Raw genomic sequence first — 27,035 nt, 5'->3', positions numbered from 1 at the left:
GGCTGGGTCCCATGAAGAAATGACCCTGCAAGATCATGGCAAGTACTATAGTAACAATTCTCCCAGACCTTCTCCTGAGGGATCTATAATCATCTGCTTAGGGAACTCTGTGCTAGGGAAAGGGGGATACTCAAACATTTCAATAACCCTGTGATGACAGAGCATCAGGTCAGCAGAGCATCAGGTATGTACACTGTTGGTCATTTCTCCAGCCCCTGAATATACAATTGGAATAAGGAGCTGACAGAATGTTTGTGTTGGTTCCTTTGTTTTTGGTATCTACCACGCTATCCCCCATTTATCACCAGTCTTGTACCTACAAAAGTCTGATGTGTCCTGCAGTATGACAGTGGGCCGCCACAAATCAATCAAGTAGTAACGCCATCTGTAGCTGCTGTACCAAATGTGGTATCTTTGCTGGAGCCGGTTAGTATGGCATTTAGTACATGGCATACAGCCATTGACCTGGATATAATATAAACAACAGGACATAGCCATGATCTTGCCCCATGGCTATATTAACTCTCTCCCTCTCTCATAATACGGTGACTGGCCTGTTTGGGTATTCCAGAGAACCATATATTTGTCTACTTTGTTGGTGACATCATGTTAATCCATTCAAGTAAGCATGAAGTGGCAAATATTTTGGAGGCCTTGGTAAGACAGGTGAACTGCAGAAGGTGGAAGATATAGCTAATGAGGATCCAGGGACCTACCACATCAATGAAATTTTCAGCTGTCTAGTGGTTTGGGGCATGCCAAGACATCTTCTTCAAGGTAAAAAGAACAAAATACTGTATATTACCCCTTCAACCACTCAGGGAGAAGCACACTGACTGGTTAGATCTCTTTAGGTTCTGGCTGTAGTACACATTTGGTAATAATTCTCTCACCAAATGTTTATTGCTCTGTTTAAAACTTAGCTAAAAACAGTAATTATTTTTTTCATACTTAACGTGTGACAGGAATCCAGGAAGGTCTCAGTTGGGTGGGTCAGGGTTGGGTCTCCCATGTACTTGTAGTCCAACAATGGTTAGGCTCTGAATAGTGGTGGGAGGGGTGGTGGGGTGAGGTTGTTGGAGGGGGTAGTGAAAGGGAAGGCGGGGGGGGGGGCGGGGGGGCTGGAACAGCTGGCACCTGGCAAGACCTCTCTCTGTCTCTCTTTTTCTTTCTCTCTTCATATAGTCTCAGCAGATTTCCAGTCTATGAGGACTAGGTTGGGCTTCCTGAAAACATGGCTGTTGGTTCCAAAAGCATTCTCAGAAGGGCAAGTAGAAGCTACAAAATCCTTTCTAAGCTAGTCTCAAAAATCACTCATTACTTCTTCTGCTCACCTTCGGTTGGAGCTGTCACAAGCTCCACCCCCCCCCCCCAACCAGATTCAAGGGTAGGGGACATAGACACCACCTCTTAAATGGGAGGATTTAGGGATCATGTTTCTCAAATGCCATAGTGTGATAAATTGAAATTAGCATCAATTTTAGAAAAGCCTGGGCATGTGTGTTGGCTCTACTACTTTCTACATGTGTAATAATACAACCCATCTTTTCGGGAAAGGGTTTTTTAAACTTGAAGTATAGTCAGCACACAACGCTGCGTTGGCTTCAGGTGTACAGCATAGTGATTCAATAACTCTTAATGTTATGCTATGCTCACAAGCGTAGCCACCCTATGTCACCATACAGTGTTATTACAGTACTATCGCCTATATTCCCTATGCTGTACCAGGAAAGGATTTTTGCTTTAGTTTCCTCAATGGCAACATGGAGGATAGCAATTCTTTGTGGTCAAACTCCATAGGATGCAAGGAATAGAGACTCACTCATGTTACCAAGGGTTACCAGGAAAAAAACAAACCAAGGGTAGGAATGGCAGCTGCCCCAGAACTGAAAGTGGAGGTCATGGAGTCCCACTCTGGTCCTCTTGCATTTATTGACTTGGCTACTCTTTGCCTTTCAGTTTCTCCCTCTTGCTTCCTGCTCACCTTCTGCTGTCTCTCGACTCTCCTTATCACTTCTAATGGTTCATGGTTTTTGCTTTCCTAGAACTTCAGCTAGCATCATGGCCTCCCCAACTTCCCTCTACATAGAGACATGTCAACATTGGCTCTCACCACTATCTTATTTTTTAGGAAGATCCTGGTTCAAATTCCTAGGAATGGGATAATTTTCTGGCCTCACAGTGGATTATCTGTTTGGGTCACTTAGCAACCACTCTTATATAAAGACAGGCTCAGCCCTTACAATTTTAGCTGGAAGAAAAGGGCAGTCAATTGTCAGGCAAAGCTATATATTCATCAGCATGGTCCAGTGTAGATGTTGACCCCCAAGGATTGCGGTGCAGACCAATCAGAATAGAAAAGTAAAAAGTATTATAAAATACAAAGTTATTGAAGAAGATGTGACATTATGTTTTATTTTATTTTTTTTAAACATTTTATTTTTCAAGTAATCTCTACTTCCAACATAGGACTTGAACTCACAACCCCAAGATCAAGAGTCACACGCTCCATTGACTGAGCCAGCCAGGTGCCCCTATTAAGTTTTAAACATACATTCAGACGTATCCCCAGGTTCATTAGAAATCCACATATCAAGTTAACATCCTTGCTAATTAATCTAGCATACGTCTTTACAGATTAATGTTTTGTTTCCATAAATGATTCTTGCAAATATTCTTCCCTAACATCTGGCTGCACGCTAGCCATGTCAGGATCTCTGAGTCGAAACAGAATCCTTCAAGTTTCAAGCAATTAGGCATTCAAGTGAATACCATGCTAATATGTAGATTTTAGCATTGTATTTTCTTGGATTCTCTTTAAAAAGAGGGAAACAGAAATTATTCTTCGTTCAATAATAAAGCATTGAAAATGCATCTGTTTCCAACTGCATGTGGTATCTGCTCAAATCTGTATTGGAAAATTACACTGTAAATGCTTTGTAGGCTTTTTTCCCCCACTCATTTTCAGTCTCTCACAGTCTCTCACTTCTTAATCAATTCCTATTTTCTCAACACAGACTGCATTGCCACCAAGCTATCAAATAATAATTTTCTTAGAACTCACAATGAAAAGGAAAAACTTAGCCAAACAAACAAACAAGCGTGACGCTCAGGAACCTTTTGTACCTGCGCCATCACCCTAAGGCGTTCATCCCTCTGCAAGCGGTGGGTTAAATTCAGACAGGCACCTGATACGGTGATTGCAATTCTTTAATTCAAGATTTTTCTTTAAGTCTGAAATGAACTTCCTTTCCCTTGTCTTCAGGAAAGCCTGCAAATACCAAATCCAATTATGAGAGAGATTTAATTTCCCTTTTGGTATATGACCCAGCACAACAATTATCTGTGGATGCTTAAAGAAAATTCATAAAGTACAATTCTCTTGGTTCACACCAGATAAAGTCCCCATGAAATGATGCTGTGGTTGGCGTCATCTCCTGACATTCATGCATGATTCAGCACCCCTAGACAACAATTTGAGGGAATCTGTTTTTCCATTACAAGCAGACTCTGTCTTTTTGCTAGAAACCGGAAGGATCCGAATTCCCAGCTTTTTAAGGCTGGCTGCCTCCTGTGACACCCAGCACCCAGAAGCAATCCAGAGGCTTTTCTGGGTGTTTCTCTTCACACTGCTCCGTGGCACGGCAGTGATGAGCATCCATCCAGGTGATTGACGGTTTTTTCACTTGTCCGCTGCCTGCTTCTGCATCTGCTGAGACGGCCTCTGTGTTTATATGTGTGATTAGGCTGAGAATTCTTGGGTCAACCACCCACAGATTGTATCAGAAATAATCAATCTTATTTGACTGTCTTAACATTTTGGCTATTTTAGTTGTTGAGGCAACCAGATCTGATGAAGTATTCGCTCGTCAATTTGATGTTCCACAATCGTCTGTCATGGTTCTGAAGTTGGAGGGGGAAAAAATAATAAAAATCAACTGTCAAAACAGTTCATTCCAAACAGTCAATCCAATCATGATTTTCTTCTTGACACCAGAGAGCATTGCTTCTCTTTTCCTTTTTTTTCCTTCACCTCCTCCTCTTCTCCTGAGATCTGTCCCTCCCACAAACAGTTTCTTTCCTCCGGTTATGTTGATGAGCAGCAGAGAAGGAAAATATTTTAGGTTCACAAAGGCTTACATTTTCCTAGAAGATTTCTGTTTCCTTTGTTTTGATGTTTGATGACTTTTTGCTGTTGGGTAGTCCTGGAAGGACAGATATATTGAATGTATGGAGAGTGTTGATCTTAATGGAGAATTTAGGCAGCAATGTCCTTTGCTTTCTCGTTCAAGATGAATTTTCCTTTTCGGGGAGCACAGCTCCAAAGCCAGGGACAGGCAGCTGGCTTGCACAGTCCCTTCCTGTGCCTGAGCCTGCTCCAACCTTCTTGGAACAGAACAGCTCTGAGTCTGGCCCTGGTGTGGGATGTGGCTAGCTTTCCAAGTTGGGAAATGTGTTAGTAATTACTTTTTACTGCTGTCTTTATTTGAATTTCCAGACTTCTCCCCCCTTCTCCCAGCCTGTTTTTCTCCACCCAGCTTTCTACCTCATTCTGACTGCTAATTTAACCCTGGCTGCCTTCCTCCAGAAACATTTGACCTTGTGCAAGAACTTGGCATGAATTTCTCTCCTCCTACTTCCCCAGAAGGGAAGCACTGGGCTAGGATAATTAGCATCAGCAAGCAGCTCGCCCGACTGCCTGCCTGTGTCCTCTGGGTTCCACCTGGTTCAACGATAGCCCCCTTTTTTCTGGGCAAAAGGGCAGTGGCCACTAGTTTCCAGTTGCCAGGAGACCTTGTTCCACATTTTGCTTCAAGAAGATGTTACCAGGGATGTGGACTAAGCCAATTAGCTCCTTTAATGAAGTAACCTGTAGGGGAAATGTAAAAGCATGGGAACCTCCCCAGTCCACATCCTTTCTTTGGACTTGAAACAATTCTATTGGTTTTTCTTATCAAGAAAGGTTATTCTGTTTCAATTGATAGTCTAGAAAGGCTTACAAGGAAACTAAGATTGTTTAACCTACTTACCTTTGCAATCACTTAAGAAATGTCCATTTCTTCCTTCTGTTGATAAGCTAATTACATACCACTTTTATCTCCCTGTTAATTAAGCCCCTAAGGGCAAATACTGGGTATAGTTTCATAACTGAAATACCAGCATATATGTACTTGAAAATAATGCTACTTCAGTCCTTGAAAAATGGTCCACAATTCCATATTCACTAATTCAGTCCACTTTCTTCATTATACGGAATGAGCAGGGTTTCATGGTACATGTTTGTGAATGTATATTATTAGAGATTATAGAATAGAACTATGTTTGTAAAATGACTTGGGTCATAGGGATTCAGTATAGAGCTAAGGTCAGTTGGGTGGAGATCGTGATAGAAATTATAGATAGGGACATTGACGATACCCACAGAAGCACAATCTATTGAAACCAGCCTATGAAACGCAAGAGACTTAGTACAAAACTCAACCATTCTGTGCACATATACAAAACACATATATTTTGTGTATACGTACAGGACACTTAGTCACACAGATTAGGACTAAATTGTGGATCACCACCCTATCCTTCTATTTACTGGGCAGGGGGAAGTAGCAATTGTATGTATGGGTCCAGGGGATAAGACCTCTACTTGTTAGGAGATGCATGTCCAGAGATGAGATTTCTCCATATTGTATCTACCTCTCAGATTAATGAAAACTGGCATTGTTTTCTAACAATGAGATTCTCCCTGCCTCCACTTAGGAGGACCAGTTCCTTAATCAAGCTTGGATTCTCCATAATGAAGCACACTACATACGGCCAAAAAGAGAGTGTGAGAGCAAGGCCATGCACTCTAGGTCTAAAGCTCTGCCTCTAGCTGTGGGCCCCCGAAGTATTTTCAATAAGGTACAAACTTGACTGTTGTACAAATACACAAAGGACACATGCCAAAATTCATTTGCCCTATTAACGAAGGAAGCAGTGGGACTGTAAAACTGGTTCAATAATTGGAAAGACTAAATCTGTATCTATAGATAGAAAGACAGATAGATTGAAATGATCTTTGGAATTGCATTTTATACTGGACAAAAATCAGTTGCATCTTCACGACAAAAATTCATGAGTTAGGGACACTTGGCTGGCTCAGTCGCCCGAGTCCATACCCTTGATCTGAGGCTTATGAGTTCGAGCCCCACATTGGGCACAGACCTTACGAAAGAAAGAGAAAGAAAGAAAGAAAGAAAGAAAGAAAGAAAGAAAGAAAGATTAAAAAAAAAGACAAAAGAAAGAAAAGAAAAGAAAAGAAAAGAAAAGAAAAGAGAAATGAAATGAAATTCACAAGTTAAATTATAACTTCATATAAGTTCATAGAGCCTGGTACTAATCAATAGTAAATAAGAAGTCACACAAGAGTACATTCCCCTACAGAATGAATACTCTGTGGGCTCCAATTAGATAAAGCTCCAGTATGATATTGAAGGTCATGCAGGTATCTTTTTGCTTTATTTTCAGGTTTGGGATAATTTTCCCAACAGGACTTAGGGTAAATTACCTCTCTCTCTGAACTGCAATGGCTTTATTTGAAAATCAAGAGTAAGGATATCTACATTTCAGATTGCTGAACGACTTAAATGAAATTATATATCTAAAGCACACCCCACAATACCTCCATAAGTGACAATTCCCTTTTCTACATGGATTCTTTTTATTCCATGTTAACTGACATTTTGCCAATCAGATCTCTTTCAATTGGCACTTCCACATATTACCAAAATAATGATAATTGATGGTTATGATGATGACCCTGAAATCTTCACAGCCTTCTGTGTCATTACAGTTAAAATTATGTGTTCAGCATAGTATTAATGTTAAGTGTAATTTATTATATTCTACTTTTTAAAAAAACGTCATTATCCCTGGACCTTAACTCAGTTAAAACAAAATTTCCAGTTAACCAAAACCATATTTTCCAGATTATTAAGCTTATAAGAAAACTCTAACAAGTGTTTTTACCTGGAACACCAGTTTGAATCCAGAAGTGCCCATCTTAAGTGGTAGATTTGAACAAATGTCCTCTAAATTTTCTTCCAACTCAAAGATTTTATAATAAGTGGAAAAGGATACCTAAGAAAAAATAACACATAGAAAGGAGAAAGTGTATACATTTTAGGCCTCAGAAAAAACACAATTGTATACTAAAAATAATAACTGTGGGAGTAGTGTTTTTATTTCTTTAAAAACATGTCATTATGGACAATTTCAAACATATAGAAAATAATAAAACACTCAGATACCCACTACCCAAATTTAACACAGTTTAACATAAACGTTTTACTCTTTTGTCATGTCACCTTGAGATTAAAAAAAAAAAAGATACAGCTAAATCCCTCTTCTCATCCTCTAGTCTCTCCCTTTGCCCACCTTCTACACCCCAAAGATAATCATATCCTGAAGTTGATCTATATCCTATGGCAATGTGCATCCATAACAATATACAGCATTGTTTTGTGAGATTTGAGACTTTACTCAAGTGGTATCATATGTGTCATTTTGCAACTTCTTTTTTTTTCACTGAACACTGGGTTTTCTTTAACTTTATCTGTATAGATCTATCAAGACCTACTCTATTTTGTATTCCAAAATGTAATTATCCTACAATTTGTTGAACTATTTCTTTTTTTTCTTTTTTTTTTTAATTTTTTTTTTCAACGTTTATTTATTTTTGAGACAGAGAGAGACAGAGCATGAGCGGGGGAGGGGCAGAGAGAGAGGGAGACACAGAATCGGAAACAGGCTCCAGGCTCTGAACCATCAGCCCAGAGCCTGACGCGGGGCTCGAACTCACGGACCGCGAGATCGTGACCTGGCTGAAGTCGGACGCTTAACCGACTGCGCCACCCAGGTGCCCCTGTTGGACTATTTCTTTTCTGAGCTATTATCTCCAATTTTTTGCTGGAACAACTCTGCAAAAGCTATCTTTGTAAGTACAAAGAATTTCCTGGACTATGAGGAATGTACACCTTCTACCTTCCTAGACATTGCCGCATTGCCCTCTAAAGTGATTATACTGATTTCTATGTCTCATAGCATGAATATTTTCATACAATTATAGACATTTGACTGTCCTTTTCAATGAAGTGACTTCATAATCTGTGCCTATGTTTCTATTGAATTGTTTCTTTTTCATATTCATTTGTAAGTGTGCGTGTGTGTGTGTGTGTGTGTGTAAAATCCTTTGATGGTTATATGTATTAAAAATATTTTTTTCTATTATTCATTTGTATTTTTAATTTTTTATGAGTAGGAAGTATATTTTCTCCTTACATAGATGGCCCTTTTATGGCAGTATTTATTGATAGCTTATCTTTTCCTCATAATGCTACCTCAGTCATGAACATCTCAAATATACGTGGTCTGGCAATGGGTTCTTGGTTTGTCCCAATGGTCTATTTGTCAATACTATGCTGCTTTAATTGCTATAGTTCTATAGAACACCTGCGGATATAGTTGTGTGGGTCTTTCCTCCTTATTCTTTTTCAAACTTGCCTTGACTAATCCTGGCCTTTTCTCTTCCACATGAATTTTAGAATCAGGTTGCCAAGTTCTATGAAAAATCCCATTAGTTCATTGGTTTTGAGGAAACCTCAATTACAAAGCTAGATTTCATCCTAAGAAAGTTCATTTGTATGATAAGTATGTTAAGAAGAATGAGTCCTGGGCTAAAATTTGGGGTAGAATATCTAACTATATAAGAGCATTTGGACAAGCCCATTTATAACTCCGGGCTTCAGTGTCCCCATCTGCATAAGAGTCTGGCCCATGATCATACGATAGCATACCAAGACCAATACCACTCAGAAAGTAATTCCTAAAATAGCCGCATCAGCTGATTAGAATTGCAATTAGACTCAAAATTTCTGGGGTGCCTGGGTGGCTTAGTTGGTTAAGCCTCCGACTTCTGCTCAGGTCATGATCTCCCGGTTGGTGACTTTGAGACCCGCATCAGGCCTCTGTGCTGACAGGTCAGAGCCTGGAACCTGTTTCAGATTCTGTGTCTCCCTCTCTCTCTCTGCCCCTGTCCCACTCATACTCTCCTCTCTCTCTCAAAAATAAACATTAAAAAAAATAAAAAATAAAAAAAAGAATCAGAATCTCTAAGGATGGAGCCCAGGAATCTATGTTTAGCAAGTATCTCAGGTGATTCTTATGTATGGTGTGATGGTTAATTTTGTGTCTCAACTTGGTTAGGCCACAGTATCCAGATATCTGGTCAAACAGTATTTTAGATGTTTCTCTACACGAATTTTTTAGATGAGATTAACATTTAAATACATAAACTGTGAGTAAAGCAGATTATGCTTCATAATGTGAATGGGACTTGTCCAATCACTTGGAGGCCTTAATAGAAAAAAGACTGATTTTCCCCTAGGAATAAGGAGTTCTACCAGCAGACCATCTTTGGACTCAAACTGCAACTCTTCCATGGGACTCCAATCTGCCAGCCCACCCTGCAGATTTTGGACTTGCCAAACCTCCATAATTACACGAGTCAATTCCTTAAAATAACTCTCTCTCAGATGGATAGATAGATAGATATAGATCTCTCTATGTATATATTGTATATTATTTACATTTATATTTCTTTCTCTTACTGGTGCTGTTTCTCTGGAAAACCCAGACTAATATACATGGTAAAGTCTGAGAAGCTCGCCCTCCAGAGCACCTAGCATAACCCCATCCTTTTATGTATGATTTGTCCAGGTTTACCCATTTGTGAAGAGCTGTGTCTACAATGTAGGTCACAGGATACCCAGTTTGATGTGTTTTCTGCTGTGCTGTGCTGGTTAAGGAAAACACACTGTAAAGAAAATAAACTGAGTGGGTGAGTTAAGGAGAGCAGACATTTTATTTTCACAATGAATTAATGTGAGTTCCACTTAAATAAGGAGCTCACCTGGTAATTCATTTATAAATTTCTACCTGCTTGACAGAAAAGGCAGCAGCAGAGAACTGAAAGAGTGGGCCCAGATACCATTTAAAGCTGAATCATAAATGAAAATAAAGTATCTCTGAAATAAAAATGAAAGACAAGATAAGCTTCTTTTAGTAAAATATTTCATTACCCTCCACAATTTAAAACGTGTACAAGTGTAGGAGCGCCTGGGTGTCTCAGTTGATTAAGCGTCTGACTTCAGCTCAGGTCATGATCTCGTGGTTTGTGGGTTCGAGCCCTGCTTCGGGCTTTGTGCTGACAGCTCAGAGCCTGCAACCTGCTGCGGATTCTGTGTCTCCCTCTCTCTCTGCCCTCCCCTGCTCATGCTCTCTCTCTGTCTCTCAAAAATAAATAAATGTTAAAAAAATTTTTTTTTTAATTAAGAAAAAACGTGCACAAGTGTAAAAGTGGGACCACAGACATAAGTGTAGACATAAGCTCTGTATGCTCACCACTTGGGCTTGGAAAGCATTTTGTGGGCAAAATTAACCAGTCAGGCCCTGGCGGTGTGAGAGATCCATATCCCAATAAGGGGGAATGAGGAAACGCAGCTGTAAACTTCATCCACTTCCTAGTAACATACCCTGATGTAGGGAGAACAGCACAAAAGGATCTAGGGTTAGATCATTGGAAAAATTTCCATAGCGTAAGCACTTTGAATAATGGAAAGTACTCTGCATGACCTGAATCTAAATTCCTACCCAGCAAGCCAATGACCTTGGGATCCCAGGTCGAACACTTTATGTTTCTAAATGTACGAACCTATTGCTATCAGAGAGATTTTGCTGACTTGCGCTCAATAATGGATCAGGCCTTAGTGAGTAATCAGTGGATTGAGAAAAAAGGAAATAAAAAAGCGTCTTTCCAACCAGCAGATCTGTTTTCTCCCTGTGTGAAGCACAGAACACACAAAATCATCACTACTTCCAACGACTGGAAGAGTTTACAGAAAGTGAAAACTAATCCTCTCATGTGGAATATAAGCCTGGACACACAGACATTTATAACCCTTTATCTCAACTGAAAAGTCTTTGGTGCTTTCAAATGGCTCTGGGTTGTCTGAGGCTGACCTGGGGCCTTGTTAGAAATTTAGCATCTCCTCCGGCATCACTCTTGCTAGGGTGGAGAGCCCACACTGAGGCAATGGGGGAGGCCCCTGGAACACTGCATGAATATTTATAAGAGAAAATGTATTAATAGAGCTTAAAGAACGTCTATCCCCAACCCTCCAAGAGACAAAAGAAATGTCCAAGGGAGATAGCTGACTAGAATTTTTTAAGCCACTGATATTTTAAAATCTATTATTTTTAAATGGCACCTCTCCTCTCAGCATCTGAATGGGGAATTTCAAACACACACTGCCCATTCCCTGCCTTTATCAGCTGTCCTCCCAGGGACTCTGTTGGGAAACTTTCTTTTGAGTTTATCAGACCTGATTCTCTACAGAGAAGCCAGCAAAGCCGGTATGTTTCAGAAATGCATATGCTGTCATTAAAATAGCTGTCCGTTCTCCCAGAGTACCTCCCATAAAAGCATTTTAATTCTCTAACCAAAATGTAGTTCAGCCTTTATTCCGCAAAGCCAATTTGTTTATGTTTCCAAGTTCAATCACAATCTATTTGTAAAACCTATTTAGAATCAGAGTCACATAGCCAGAAATGATCATGCTCTAATTTCCTTATTAGAGAGATTCTTGTTGCAGCTGGCAGCTTGATTTGACTGCTCCCAGGGTCTGGAGCGACATGTTCTTAACCTCGTTTCCCGATTTTGTTCTTCACTCCTTTTGTTTTCTTTCCCCTCAAAATACAAATATCAAGCCAGAGAGGAAAAATCCCTAACTCTGTTGCTTAGACGGAGGTGAAATAAGAGACTGCCACCTTTTTACCTGACAAGACATGAACGAGATTGGGCTACACATAATATCTGCAGGAGAGAAAGGAAGGAAATGTTCACAAAACACAGCATGACAAGAAGGATGCTTTAGGATTTGGGCAAAAGGTTGATTATTTCAAAGGACTCGGAATGCTATTTTCTGGATAATTGAATCGAAATTAAGGCAGAAAGCCTTTGTAGCATTTGAGAAATCTACTTTTTCTTGCAGAATTTTCTTTACAAGATAGGTGACTCAATCTTCTTGACATAGCAAGATACATCTTTTCAAGGTAATTTAACAGTTCTCTAACAATGCGGTGTCCTGAAGCGTCTCTGTGTCTGTATCAGTTGGTGAAATCTTACCCATCCTTTAAAGTCTGGTTCAAATGTTATTTTGTGAAGCTTTCCCCAATGTCTCAATATTTTCTTAATGCAACCTAGTCATTTGTTATGTACAGTATTACAGATTTCACTAGTCTAAGCCGAGGATGCTATGAAAACCACAAAGATGCTCCCATCTTGCTTGTAACGGTGGTTAAAATAATGTCATATCACAAGGTGCACCCTGTAATAGATTATCAATTGCCCAGAGACCTTGCCTTCCTTCCATGTCTCTCAAATTAAACTAGACTGAGAAGCAACACGGTCTACTAATAACTAAGTGTCAAATAAATATGTGAAACTTGTCACACAGCGCTAAGCTTGTTTTCCAAGAGTCTGGGGTACAGAGAATCAGGCAAAATGACATGTTCCAGATCTTTGAATTGGACAATTCAACCAATAATACGAATATATTCAGCCAAAAAAAGATGAGATCTTACCATTTGCAATGAAATGGATGGAACTAGAGGGTATTATGCTAAGTGAAATAAGTTGAACAAAGAAAGACAAATACCATGTGATTTTACTTACATGTGACATATATAAAACAAACAAACAAACAAACAAACAAACAAACAAAAAACAGAACAGACCTGTAAATACAGACAAGAAACTGATGGATGCCAGAGGGGAAGGGTTTGGGGGGTTGGGCAAAATGAGTGAAAGAAAGTGGGAGACAGGTTTCTACTTTCTGAATGAATAAGTCTCAGAGATGAAAGGTACAGCACAGGGAATACTGTCAACGGTATTGTAGTAGTGTTGTGTGTGACAGATGGTGGCTACACTTACGGTGAGCATAGCATTGTATAGAGTTGTTGAACCACCATGTTGTAGCCCTGAAACCAATATAACATTATGTGTCAACTCTAAAAAAAAAAAAAAAAAAAAGATGCTTGCTAATTGCTTACCTAATATTCATTCATTCCTCCCTTTTTTCTCACCAACTGAACCTTGAATGTATTAATTTTTTTGAAGGTGTATGTGTCCAATTTAAAACAACTTTCCAGACTCCCAGCAGTTAGGAATGGCCCTATGATCCAGTTGTGGCCAAGGAGATTAAAGAGGAATGCACTGAGTACAACTCACAGGAACTTTTCAGAGGCAATTTCAGCTGGTGTGCTTTTGGCCCTTTAACTTTGGTGTTCTTTTCCCCTTTTTTTTTAATTTTATTTTATTTTTTAATGTTTATTTACGAGAGAGAGAGAGAGAGAGAGAGAGAGAGTGAGCAGGTGAGGGGCAGAGAGAAAGAGGGAGACACAGAATGTGAAGCAGGCTCCAGGCTCTGAGCTGTCAGCAAGGAACCTGACATGGGGCTCGAACTCATGAACTGAACTGTGAGATCATGACCTGAGTCAAAGTCAGATGCTTAACCAACTGAGCCACCCAGGTGCCCCTCCCTTTCTTCTTGCTTAAGACCTAGACTTAGTGTCTGGTAATACAGCAGCCATTATGTAATCTTAAGGATGATGAAATAGTAAGATTTAAAGAATCTGGACCCTTGATGATGTTGCTGGTTCATGTTAGTCTTGGATACCAACTCAGATCTGCTCTGGCATGAGACAGTAAACTCCTTTCCTGTCTACATGACCTTTTGTCAGGCGTCATTACTTGTAGGTGGGAACAATCCTGACAGATATGCCTTTCTTTTTTTTAATGTTTATTTATTTATATTGAGAGAGACAGTGTGTGAGAGTGGGGGTGTTAGTGGGGGACGAGCAGAAAGAGAGGGAGGGAGAGAATCCCAAGCAGGCTTCGCACTGTCAGTGCAGAGCCCAATGCGGGGCTCAAACCCCCAAACTGTGAGATCATGACATGAGTCGAAATTGAGTCATATGCTTAACCAACTGAGCCACCCAGGTGCCTCCAGATATGTCCTTCTTAACCAATGGAGAGGCCCAAAGTAAACTTGCCTGGGACTTACTTGTCCAAACACACAACTCCTACAGCTCGAATATCAGTTGCCCCCACCATCTCCCCTTATGATAATGCTTGACAGTCATTTCAGAAAACCTGGCAACCCACATCAATGAAATTCCCAAAGATTATCAAGCCCTCTTGTTTTTAGCCAATTTTTGTATTGCCAAATAAAATATTTTTACTTGCTAAATCTAGTAACCCTACCATTTTTTGGGGAAACTGTCTAAAATGTTTTACAAGCTTTCCAAATATCTTGAACACTTTGTAATCTTAATATTTTCTGCATGTTTCTGTGATTACTACATTCTGCTTTCTATACAATGCTCTTTGTTAATGTTTACTCATGTGTTTCCTCTATATTCAATAGTTCCAGTATGCTAAGTTTATGTTTGTAAGTGCATGTAAACACACACACACACACACACACACACACACACACACACACATTTTCTCCCTCTTGCCAGTTGGGAGTGTTTTACTGACAGAATGGCCACCTATGATATCTTGGCCTTGCCTATCCAATTTACTCTTTTTAAATTTTTTTTTTTCAACGTTTATTTATTTTTGGGACAGAGAGAGACAGAGCATGAACGGGGGAGGGGCAGAGAGAGAGGGAGACACAGAATCGGAAACAGGCTCCAGGCTCTGAGCCATAATCAGCACAGAGCCCGACGCGGGGCTCGAACTCCCGGACCGCGATATCGTGACCTGGCTGAAGTCGGACGCTTAACCGACTGCGCCACCCAGGCGCCCCTCCAATTTACTCTTTAACACCTGCTTTTAATGTGACTATGCTAGGATTTTGTCTAAAGTAAAACTAAACAACTCTAAATAATGATTTAAAGGATGAAGCTATCAATAAAAATGGTGGACTTTGTGGTATTTATTTTCACATAAATGTTTCTGGCCTCCTGGTTCTTGACTGTGTTTGGTTGCAATACCTGTATATTCAAATGATCTCTCAATAAGAGAGGTGCTGCTGTGTAATATTGTCTCTTTAAACACTTGCCCATTCTGTGTGTGTATACATGCATGGGCATCCCTGCATAGGGATGCTCACACACACGTGCACGTGTGCACACACGCGCATACACACACTTAGTTGTCACTTGAGAGCTTTTATGCCCTGAAAGTCTATTTATCTGAATGTCGTCTGTGCTAGTGTTTAAGTTCCTTGATGGCCTAGATGACAGCGAATAATTTTATTGAATACTCTTGACACGCAGCATTACTCATCAGCTGGGCTTGATCAGTGCTCTCTGGTGGTGTCAATTCTCTGTATATTCTTGCTTCTCAAGCAAGGACTGGCAGCAAAAGCATAGCCAGGTTGCTTAGGAGAAAAGCAGAGTCAAAAATCCTTCCCCAGACCTACCAAATCAAAATCCACATTTTTAACCAGACCCCAGATGAGTCCTATGCACATAGAAGTTTGAGGAGCACGGATACAGAGCAGGGGTTCTCAGACTTTAGTGCATCAGAGTCACCTGGAGTGCGCACTGAAATACCAGTTTCTGGGCCCCACTTCCGGAATTTCAGATTCAGTAGTTTGGGGCGGGGTCTGAGAATCTGTATGTCTAACAAGTACCTGCTGGTGTTTGGAGACCAAGGCCAAGTCTTTTTGAGAACCACTGCTCTCAAGGAAGCTAAATGACAAAACTGTCAAAATGCAACGGCTTAATAATCAGAACGCTGCATTTTAGCTTTTATTCTTCAAGTATCTAGCTGTGTGACCTTGAGAAGGTTGTTTTACTGTCTCTCTTTTTCTCATCGGTAAATAAGATGATTTGAGGATCAGCTCAAGCACAGAACTTGTCTTCTTGGCATCTGTTTACACGTCTGGTCTCCCCTGTACATTGTCAGCTCCTTGAAACCAGGAACCACATTTTAATTATTGTTGTATCCCCAGTGAGACCATAGAAGTCTCTCAGCTGAATGAGTGAATAAATGAGCAAATAAAGAAATGAATCCAAGATAGGAGGTACAAGTTGTAAAAGCATTTTTAAAATGAAAGATATTATTGTTGTATATGGTACCTAGTTTTTTAAGATTGGTGATTAAACTACTATCGTGTCAAGGACACTAATAGTAATAATAATAATAATCATAGCAGCAACAACTAACATTCATATGTTAGATGCAAAAACTAATAATTTTTTTGAATTTATTTTGAGAGAGACAGAGACAGTGCAAGTGGGGGAGGGGCAGAGAGAGAAGAAGAGAGAGAATCCCAAGCAGGCTCCACACTGTCAGCGGAGAGCCTGATGCAGGGCTCAAACCCACAGAACCGTGAGATCACAACCTAAGCCGAAACCAAGAGTTGGATTCTTAACTGACTGAGCCACCCACGCGCCCCGCAAAAACGGATAATTGAGGAAGAAGACATATCCAAGATATTGAATCCAGTAGGCATGAAACCATAAGATACCAGGAGGCATGAGTTGCTATGTCTAGGGAGATGAGGATTAGAGCAATTAAACTAGACTCAAGGCACTGGGTGTTGTATGGAAACCAATTTGACAATAAATTTCATATATTTAAAAAAATAAATAAATAAGTAAATAAAACAAACCTCAAAAAAAAAAAAAAAACTAGACTCAAGGACAACCAAAAATGCTACCAAACTTGTAGACAACATCTACTTTAAGGGTGGTACCACTGCTTGGGTGAGTCAGAGGATTTCTGGGAAAAGACTCTGCAATTTCATGCTTAGCAATTTAGCTTTCTTTGTGACAGCATTGCAAGGGTGAGCGGTGATGGGAGTGGCAAGTCGAATTTATATCTCCCTACATCCCAGTTCCTTGTATGACCTCAAAGCTCCAAGCCAGGTCTACGCCTCAACTCTCATTCCACAGGTCCCGGTAACTGCAAGGGACTCAACCTGGCTTAGAATCCTTCAGTTCCTAGTGAACAAGGTGCATGGGGTGTGACACCAGGAATGTTTCCAACTCCTTTGTTACCTTAGAAACTGTAAAGGTTTCCCTTACCACGTCTGATTGCAACAAAAGCAAGAAGCAAATGTTCCTGCTTGTGCCAAGAGAATAATGCTCATAGAAAGAAAGATTGGATCAACAGCTCTATATGTACAAAGAGAAGTTGAATGTGATCAGGGACCAGCATATCATTTTATTAAGAGAGAGTAGATACCCTTGGTACTTGAGAACTCAAATTTGTTTCCTCAAGAAGTTTTCATTTTCCTCTGCTGTGCACATCTGTCACCTACTTGCTTGCATTGATTTTTTTTTTTTTTTTAAGGAAAAAAAATGCAGCATACAACTCGTCTACAATGTGGCGGGATTTAATTAATGTTTGGGAAGTATTTTGAGCTTCTTTGATGAAAGATGTTGGCTGCCACTCGTGTTCTTACTGCACAATTTTCCTGGTGGTTGTTAAGGTTTTAAAGTGAAATAAAAATTCAATGGGATCTGAAACACTGCTGATGGGTTGAGTTTTTATTCAGTAAGTTAAAGAAAATAACACATTAGAATCACCTAAGCATACGAGAGTGTACCTGCAGCGTTGCTAAACTATAACCCAATATATCTGCAGAAGGAAGAAAAAAAAAGATAACGAAGCCCAGAAAGCGGGTATTAGCTTTCTACCAATAGATAATTGTAATGCCACTGTGGGTTCCTGAAAGATACACCAATACGATTGCCAGGAGTCAGTACCTGATCTTTTAGGCAAGTTACTCGCAAAAGTTGAATATGGCCACTATTTGAATGAGATCAACAAGGAACAGAACATTTAAACAGAGCCAAATGTGGGTATAGCAGGCATCAACATCCATGTATTTGTGTATGCAAATTAGTTTAAACATTTGATAGGCTTCAAATTATTGTGAATGGCTTTTCCTTCTCTCTGATGACATGGAAATATCCTACCCTCCAAGCCCTCACACTTTCCTGAGCACCGCTTAGGCTCCCTTACTGGAAACACAAATCTAACAAGTTTAGTTGGCTGGTTGCTGAACCCATGGCTTATTCCCAGCCAGAAATTAGATAAAGGAGTGGGGCTGCTACAGAAGGCGCCCTGGTATCACCAAAGAGTGACATAGATGTTCTTGCCAAAGATTTCATTCAGCAGTTAATTCAGTCTCAGCGCTCACCGTCTTCAGTATCTGTCCAGGTTGGTTAGATGGCTGGCCCATCAGTCAGCAATTCGGTAACACCTTATTATCTGCCTGTGTCCTGTGTGGCGCTGTCCCGTCATTCCAATGAAATTCCCATCTTCCTGGATGTATGTCTTGTTGACACACCGGCTGGGCAGGACCCAAGGACCCATCCCACCACAGCTTAGCGTAAGTGATGCATGGTCTGAATGCTCCCAAGTACCGAGATCCATCGCTGAGCAGCCATTTGTCCAGGATCTGTTGGGTTTGGGTCTGAGCCCTGCAGTTCAGCACACTGATCTGGGTTCAAGTCCTCCTTTCCTAGCTGACTTGCATTAAATAACCCCAGCCAGTTACTCATTCTTCCGGAGTCTCAGTTTCCTCAACAGTAAAATGCGCATTATAATGGGACCTAACTCAAAGGGCTGTTAAGAGGATGGCATGAGACAACGCGGGAAGGCACTCAGGTTTGATACAGGTTGATATAGGAGACACGTAGAACTAGAAGGGGCTTTGACAGTCAACTTATCCTAATACCTCATTTTTTAAAATGAGTTCCAGAGAGAGAAGTGTCACAAATGTTGGCAGAATAGGAAATTAGATGAAAGAAAAGAAAAACAATTGCCTATCTAGTCTATGCCAGAAACCTCACATCTACTATCATTATTAATCCTCAAAAAGTTCTCTGAGGTAGTGTTATCATTTTCTTTCTTTCTTTTTTTTTTTTAATGGAAGAAAAAAGCTCAGAGAGGTTCCGTGAAGTGGTCAAACGCCACACAGCAGGTGCATGCTGAAGCTGAAAGGCAAACTCGTGCACTTGAGTCCAAAGTCCACACCCATGCCTCTCTACTGTTTTGTCTCCATGTAGAAGGCAGGACTCCTATTTTTAGGTAACTTATTTGACACTGGGTATAAAATCCTTAAAACTAATCAGAACACACCCGAGCTATTATTACCGAGGGAGATTTAGTTGTATCCTAGAGGTGCTTAATGGGACGGTTCCTTTTTAGCTGAAATCCGAATATCAACATATTTCTTCCTAACAAAGGCAGAGAAAGGTGGCTGTTTTCACATTCTGCCTTCATGTGGCAGAGAATGCTAATAGAGGAGAGGCACACAGACAGGGCATGGAGGGCATAGTCTGAGCAGACAGAGCCACGGTGCCAGGTAAACAATCCCAGAGAGAGGCCTGTCTTGGCAGTCAGAGGTGGGTATACTGCAGCAGGTACTGGAAGAGCCCATGTCTGTAGAAATCAACAGACAAAGGCCGTATTCAAAGGGAAACCTGAGGAATGACACCGGCAGAGATGGAAAAAGTCTGCAGGTAGTAACAGGCCCCAGCAAAAGCCACCACCATACCAGCACCGCCACACAGTGAGAACCTGCAGAACCTGAAATCAGAGGTGTCCTGGCCGTGCGGAAGCAGTGACTATTCCCTTAGTCACGGAAGGAACTGGAAATTTTCCCTGGTTCCCCATGGATCTTTTGCAGAGGCAGTTGTAGTTAATCACGTGGGATCTGAGATCAGACTGCTTGGTGTGGCTTCTTCACAGCTTGCCAACTGTGTGACCTTGAGCAAGTTGCCTAACCTCTCTGTGTAGCTCAGCTTCCTCATTTATAAAATGGGTTGAAAAGCTGTACCCACATCATAGGATTATTGGGAGGATTAAATAAGTAAAATTGCGCATGGATGGTAGTTGGAATAATTGGGGGCACCTAGTAAGAGCTCAGTAAACTGTAGCTGTGATTATAACTTCAGGGTTTGCTCAGATGATGAGATAGGATTTACGTCTGGCATCCAGTAAATACTGGATAAAGCTTCACTGTTATTTTATACTTGCATATATTTAACATTCACAAGCTTGGTAGGCATTAAATGGTTGGATTAACCCAACCAGTATGGTTGTAAATAGATATCTGGTCTGGGTAAACCCTACCTGACCTATGGCCGCCAAGATTCTAGCAAAAGAGCAGATAACTGGGAAAGTGCCACTTCCCCACCCCCTCCGCCCACCGTGCAGAAGGCTGCTCCAAAAACAGATTTCTGTGTGGTGCCTACAATGTCATCCACTGATATCAGATTATGGTGCAGTTTCTTTTTCTAAAGACATTGGCAGTAAAAGGACACCAACCACAAAGCAGGATTCAGATTCTCTTCCAAGCAATCATATGTATTAAAGGTTATCATAAGTATGTATATGGCACCAGATGCCCTCCCGTGAACCTTTTCCAAAATTCTCCCAGAGAAAGCTCTGACCTGCTGCTTTATTGCAGAGAGCTGCGGAGGTGGGGGGGGGGGGGCGCTAATAATACAAACAATAGGCACTTTATTTTAAAGGATCATATCCGATCTTAATGGGCAAAAGCTGAGAAAAGTGAGATTCGTGAAAAGCAGCAGGAAATTATACTGACCATCTTTGCACCACTCAATTGAGATTCAGAATGAGGTTCACCCAAAGGCCACCTTCCGACTGGTGATTTACATGGTATGAGTTAAGTAATAAAGCAGCCATGGAGGAAAACTTACTTAAAAAAAAATTGCTTCCTCTGCTGCCTGACTGGCGGGTGGAGAATGAAGCAAGACCATCTACAGAGAAAGCAGAGAATGTGGGGTGCATGTGGAGGTGGTCAGGACAGAGAATCAGGTTAGGATGGCTTCGCCTCTAACCAAGAGGTTTTGAAATTATCCAGAAAGAAAAGAAGACCTGGAATCCTGAGGTCCATAAAAAATAAAGCAATATGCAGCTTTGTGACAAATAAGACTGCCAGCAGAAAATATGCTGTTTCTGGCCAGCTCTTCAAACCTACTGAATCATCTGCCCAAAGGCAAAGCATTTGTGATACTAAATAACCCAGTCTTAAAATGTCCAGTGTGAAATTTGTTTTTTTCTTAAAAGAAGTAGCTTTGTATTCTCAGGCTGTGTTTGTGTGCCCATGCAGTCTGGCCATTTTGAGAGACATGACCAGTCAAGGCAATTGAACCACATCAAGTAAGACGTCTCCTTGGTGTGATAGCATGTTGAATTTCAGCTACACTCTCCTCTCAGGACCCTCAACTGAGTAAAGACAGCAGTGTGGCTGACCAGCCGACCAGGCAGCCAGTCAGGTGGTTTGTCATTCTGTCAGGCTATCTACAACGCCCTCTGGAAGATTCTACAGGGTACAGTTGGGAACGAGTGGAAACCTGGTTTAATGTGGTTACCAGATGACCAGCCTAGAGCCACTCAACCCCCAACACAGAGAACTTGAGAGCTGTGCATCTTTAGTTTGACATGACTATTAGCCACTTTGATTCCTCCTGGCAGGAAGAGTAGAAGTGAAATTTGTGCAAATCTTCCTTTTGATGTAATGAAGCATTCCATAAACTGAAAATCTTAAGACCCAATTATAAAGGCCAAATTGCTATTTTACTTACTAAGATAAAAAGCTACAGTCTCAGTCATTTGCTTTTTGTAATTTCCCTTATCTCATGGATTCCTCACAATAAGTCCATGAGGAAAGTATTCGTTCTGGTCACGGATCTATCTGTTAGTTGCAGGTAACACAGACTCAATTCAGCTCAAACACAAAACAAAACAAAGCAAAAAAAAAAAAAACAGGGAGGAATGAAGGTTGGGGATTATTGCAAGGTGAAGGTACAGTCTCACTGGATCTAAGAAAAACTGAACAATCAGGCTTCAGGACAGAAGAGACAAAACTGAGGTAGTTCAGGAACTGTCACTCTCTACTCCCACCCCTCTCTTGAGTCAGTGTCCACCATGGTCTGAACATTTGCAGTATGATTGGGGTACAAAGATAACCCATTATCAGGAACTAAAGTGAAGTGGCCATTGACAGAGAAAAGGATTTGAGCAAAGCTTACCTCACAAACAATTCTAGTATAGCATTACTATCTCCATTCACCACATAAGGAAACTGAGGCATAGGAAGGTTAGAAGGGCTTAATCTTACAGTTAGCAAGGAGCTCTAGGCCTCCTGAGAGAATGGGTGTTGCATTCAGACAGATCTACGTTGAAATCCTCTAGCTCACTTGCTGCTGGATCCTGGGCTGGTTTAATCTCTTCACACTTCAATTTCTTCACCATCAAAGTGGGATCATGTCAAAGGTTTGTTTTTAGGGTTAAATTAGATGAGATGATCCATTTAACTCATCTAATTTGGTGCCTGGAATACAACAGCATGCAAAAAACAACAATAGTCCTTCTCTCACCTGTGAAACCACATCCTAAGCTGCATCACAGTTGACCATGGAATGTAACTGATCTTTTGCTCTTCCTCCTCCAGTGCATGTGCTGCCACTCCCGGAGACTGCCAGCTCCTTAGACCATGTCTCCTCTCTCTCGCACCCCTCCCTGGGCTGGCTGAGCACTTTGGCAGTCTCTCCAAATTCCTGTGGAATTAAACTGGCTGAATGTGTTCCACATGTCCCTCTCTTCCCTGCAAATCCATTAAGGACCACACCCCATCTTTACATTTCATTGTGTCTTCCTCAGGCTATCAGCTTCTCTGGGGCGCCAACATGGTTTTTTCTCTTTTTCCTTCTGTCTCTCTTTCATGGAGCTCCACCTGGAGGTCAGTGGCTTCGGTTTGTTATGAAGACAAATTTATTGCAGAAGAAAAATGGCCTCCAGGCGAGGCAGCTGTTCAACTTCAGATGACTCCAGATAAAGAGAAGGAATCCTGAATTGTACTTCTTGAGTACATTATCATGGGATTTCTTTGTTGGGGGCGGGGGAGGGGGAGAGCAGGGAGGGAGGATGACACACAATTGTCATCTCACAAACTTCTTCTCCCAGTTACATGCAAAGTCTGGATGTCAACAAGGAGCTCAAGTATCTCCTAGACAAGGTGCTAACTTTGAAGAGAGATATCCATCCCATAGGATGCATAAAAGATAGAAACAGGAACTTGCATTTGACACATACTATCTTGTGTCTGCACTTTACATACAGTACTTCATTTCCCCAGCAACCTTGCAAGGTTGGGGATATTATTCCAATTTTACAGATAAGGAACACTGAATAATAACCCTAAGCTATGCAATTAGTAACGGATGTGCTGGAACCCAGCAAGGGGGCTGCTGCAGAGAAGATACCAGGTCAGTCTTGCTTCCAAAAACCATTCATTTCCTTCTTTGATGTTTTAGGCAACTCACCTTGACCACCACTAACTGAGAGAGAAGACTGGTACCCAAGGGGACTGGCTGAGCAGAGCAGAAAGAAGGAATAGAGTTGTTTTGGAACAAAGCCACTAGTTGACCATTACTGAAAAAGAAAGATTTGCAACACTAGTTTGGAGTCGTTGAAAGACCATCATCAGCACATGGGCATTTGGGCCAGACTGAACCAAGCCCTATCCGTTATTATACATCCTTGAGCAGGTTACTTAACCTTGCTAAGTCTCAAGTTTCCTCACTTGTTAAAAAGAAGAACGATAGTGGTGCCTACCTCATACAACTTACTGTAAAAAGTAAATGCAAAAGCTTGCATAAAGTGTTCCTTGCTTAGGAAAAGGCCTGTATATAGCAAGTACTCAAAAAATGTTAGCTATTATCAGGGTCCCTGGGTGGCTCAGTGGGTTAATAAGCATCCGACCTCGGCTCAGGTCATGATCTCGCAGTCCGTGAGTTCGAGCCCTGCATCGGGCTGTGTGCTGACAGCTCAGAGCCTGGAGTCTGCTTCGGATTCTGTGTCTCCCTCTATCTCTACCCCTCCCCGGCTTGTGTTCTGCCTCTTTCTCCCAAAAATGAACAAACATTAAAAAAATTTTTTTTTAATATTAGCTATTATCAATAGTGGACAATTTTAAATAAATGGAGATTACTTTGTCACAGAAATTGCTACCAGGATGATAAATAAGATGTCCTTCCTTAATGAAGAGATGTGATTCATTTACAAATAGCACACATTTGCATGTAGACAATAATGTGATAATATCATTAAATGCAGTTTGTTCCTCTAACAAGTTTGAAGGTACTACTTCCCATTGATGCTGAGCCCCACCCCCTTGTTTACATTGTTAAATTGCTTAGCAACCCCTCTTCTAGTCTTAAGTAGAGATAAAACAGTGCAATCAAGAAAAGGACAGGGGTCCCTGGCTGGCTTAGTTGGAAGAACATGCGACTCTTGATCTTGTGGTCATGAGTTTGAGCCCCATGTTGGGTGTAGACATAAAAATCACATTTATTTTAAAGTGCTTTCTCATGATTTTGACTTTTTGTGATTTTGGATGATTCTTCATATCCCTTGTGTAAGGTGAGGGCTGACCACAGTAGCTGGGTGTGTTGGTGGAAGGGTGAGAATCATCTTGGGAAGAGAAGGGTTTCTGTGCTCTTGGTTGCAGATTTCCATCTCATCAATAATTCTTCACTTTCTCTTCCCTGCCTTTCAAATCTTGCTAGCTCAACAATGAGAGAGAAAAGAAAGGTGGTAGTGATAAACTCTGCTTACGTAGAAAAAGACAGAAACATTTACATCGTGTGTTTTCAAAGGGCACCAACCCAGTCTTTGTCTGTTACTGTATTGAGCAGAGAAATTCATGAGCCTATGACACCTTGAAATCCCATCAGTATCAATATCCCTGTGCCAAGGGTAACATTCTCAGCTTTTTGATAGCAGCCTTTCCTATCCTTCACATTACCACACTGTGTGTCTCATCTGTAACCTCTTCTAGAAAGGCTCTTATCATTGGTACTTCATTCTAATTTATGTTTTCAAACAAGGGAGGAAAAAAAAAGAGAGAAGCATGTATTCAATTTTATGATTGACTTATAAAACCTCAGGTAAGTTTTCTAACATGAATTTTTGAGGGCTGATCACTTGGACTGCTACAGCCAAGACTCCAAAATTGCTCTCCATTTCAGGTGGAGTCCTTTCCATGCTATATTGTCTTTCTGCCTGTCTCTTTCTCTCCTCCCTCCTCTTGAATACTGGACTTGGGATCAGGAAACCCTCCGCCTCCAGATTTACCTCAGATCTAGTTTCTAGCCTCATTAGTTTGGGGCCTTGAATAAATCACTTTACCATTCTGAACATCTATGTTTCTAAATGTCCAATGAGATTGCTGTATCACGTAAATGCCAAAGTCCTCCTCACCTCCAAAATTTCTAACCATTCATTTATCTGAGGACTTTCACTTTTGGACAGAATGTAAAGATCCCAGTAAGCTAACAGCAATACTGTAGCAAGAAGGAAAAAGAAATAGGTACATTGAAGACACCATTAAAAACACTGAAGAATGATGGATGCAAAGAAATTAGACTGAAATTCCTAAGGAGTTTATGATCATCAGCTGCTGGCTTCCCAAGAAGCATTTGCCCACTGTGGGTATAGGCTGAAGGCTGGATTTGGGCCATGCAGGCCTCTACTGGGAAAATAGGAACACAGCAGAACTATTGGTGAAATGAGACTGAAGTAATGTATTTGGTATAGGATTGAAGTAATGGATTAGAAAACAGAGAAGTGCCAAATATAAGATCCATTCCCTTAAGGATGGTGGGGAAAGCTTATGTGGGCTAACCCAGAAAGGGAGAATAAGTTTTTTTATAATCTGCAGTGTTTAGGAGACAAAGTCCCACTAGAAATAAGAGTTTTTGATGAATGGATAACAGTTCTTCCCTTTAAACCATTTGCCAGATTTTGAACCTATGTGAAATGGGTGTCTCCAAATCTCTTCAGGCTCCTAACCTCTGAAGAGCAGAACTGTTAGAGTTAAGGATACAAGGAGTTTCTAGGCTCCCCATTGAAAGCCCAAAGATGCCCTTTGCAGAGAACAGGGACCAACTGGAGGGCAAATGGCTTATCTACCAAGATTTACTCAGAGCTGCAAACCAGCCTCACACCCAGCTCAATCCCTACCTGTCTGCCTACCAAAGGAAGGGAAGAGTCCTTGATGGTACAGGATTTCATCTGAGCATTCTGGGATTTTTGTTTTGTTTTGTTTTGTTCTGGATTATTTTTGATACCCAGTTTCTATAATACAATTCAAAATTACTAACATGAGAAATGAATGGAAGATGTGATTGATAATCAAGAGGAAAAAATCAAATAATAGAAGCATACCCACAGATAATTCAAATGTGGTAATTAGCAGAAAAGGATTTTAAAATCATTAAGATTTTTATATGAAAAAATAGAGGAGAAATGAAATAAAAGATTAAGAATTTCAACAGAGAATTGAAATTGTTAAAAAAATCAAATAGGATGGGAGGGAGGGGAGGGTGGGTGATGGGTATTGAGGAGGGCACCTTTTGGGATGAGCACTGGGTGTTGTATGGAAACCAATTTGACAATAAATTTCATTAAAAAAATTAAAAAAATCAAATAGGTATTCTAAAACTGAAAAAATACAATAATATATTATTTAAATTGAACAATTAATTGGGTAAGTGTAATAGTACATAGACCACAGATTTTTTAATTCAAAGACAAGATCATGTTTTAAAAACAGTAGCTCAAGTTGAAACACAAAAGTGAGGGAAAAGAGTAAAAAGAACAGAATAAATATAAGAGACGTATGGTACACAGTAAAAAAAAAAAAAAAAAATCCAATACACGTATAATTGAAGTCCCAGAAGGAGAGGAGAAGGGGACTGGAAAAGAGCAATTGTTATAGAGATAACAACTGAGAATTTTCTGAAATTTATCAACGATATCCACTCCACTCACAAATTCAAGGAAGGGAAACAGGGAACACTAAGAAGAATAAAAACAATGAAAACCACATTTAGGGACATCATATTCAAAGTGCTGGGAAGTAAAGACTAGGAAA

The 27,035-nt window shown here is 40.6% G+C and overlaps 1 long non-coding RNA gene across 2 annotated transcripts in view; it reads right to left on the bottom strand.

The window, feature by feature from the left end:
• Positions 1-2,040: 2,040 nt before the first annotated feature.
• The window catches only part of LOC111562215, a 31,052-nt gene continuing 6,057 nt past the window's right edge, over positions 2,041-27,035 (bottom strand). The window contains exons 1-3 of one of the 2 annotated variants that reach the window (XR_002745250.2): positions 22,477-23,170; positions 7,009-7,119; positions 2,041-4,870 (exon numbers count right to left, since the gene is read on the bottom strand). This is a non-coding gene — a long non-coding RNA (uncharacterized LOC111562215). Of the gene's footprint in view, positions 4,871-7,008; positions 7,120-22,476; positions 23,171-27,035 lie in introns of those variants that run through there. The other variant, XR_002745249.2, reaches the window with a different exon arrangement.

This window comes from Felis catus, chromosome C2, assembly GCF_018350175.1.
Source record: "Felis catus isolate Fca126 chromosome C2, F.catus_Fca126_mat1.0, whole genome shotgun sequence".
NCBI classification, from domain to species: domain Eukaryota; kingdom Metazoa; phylum Chordata; class Mammalia; order Carnivora; family Felidae; genus Felis; species Felis catus.
The sequence above is the reverse complement of the archived record's forward strand: the minus strand, read 5'-3'. Positions and strand labels throughout refer to the sequence as shown.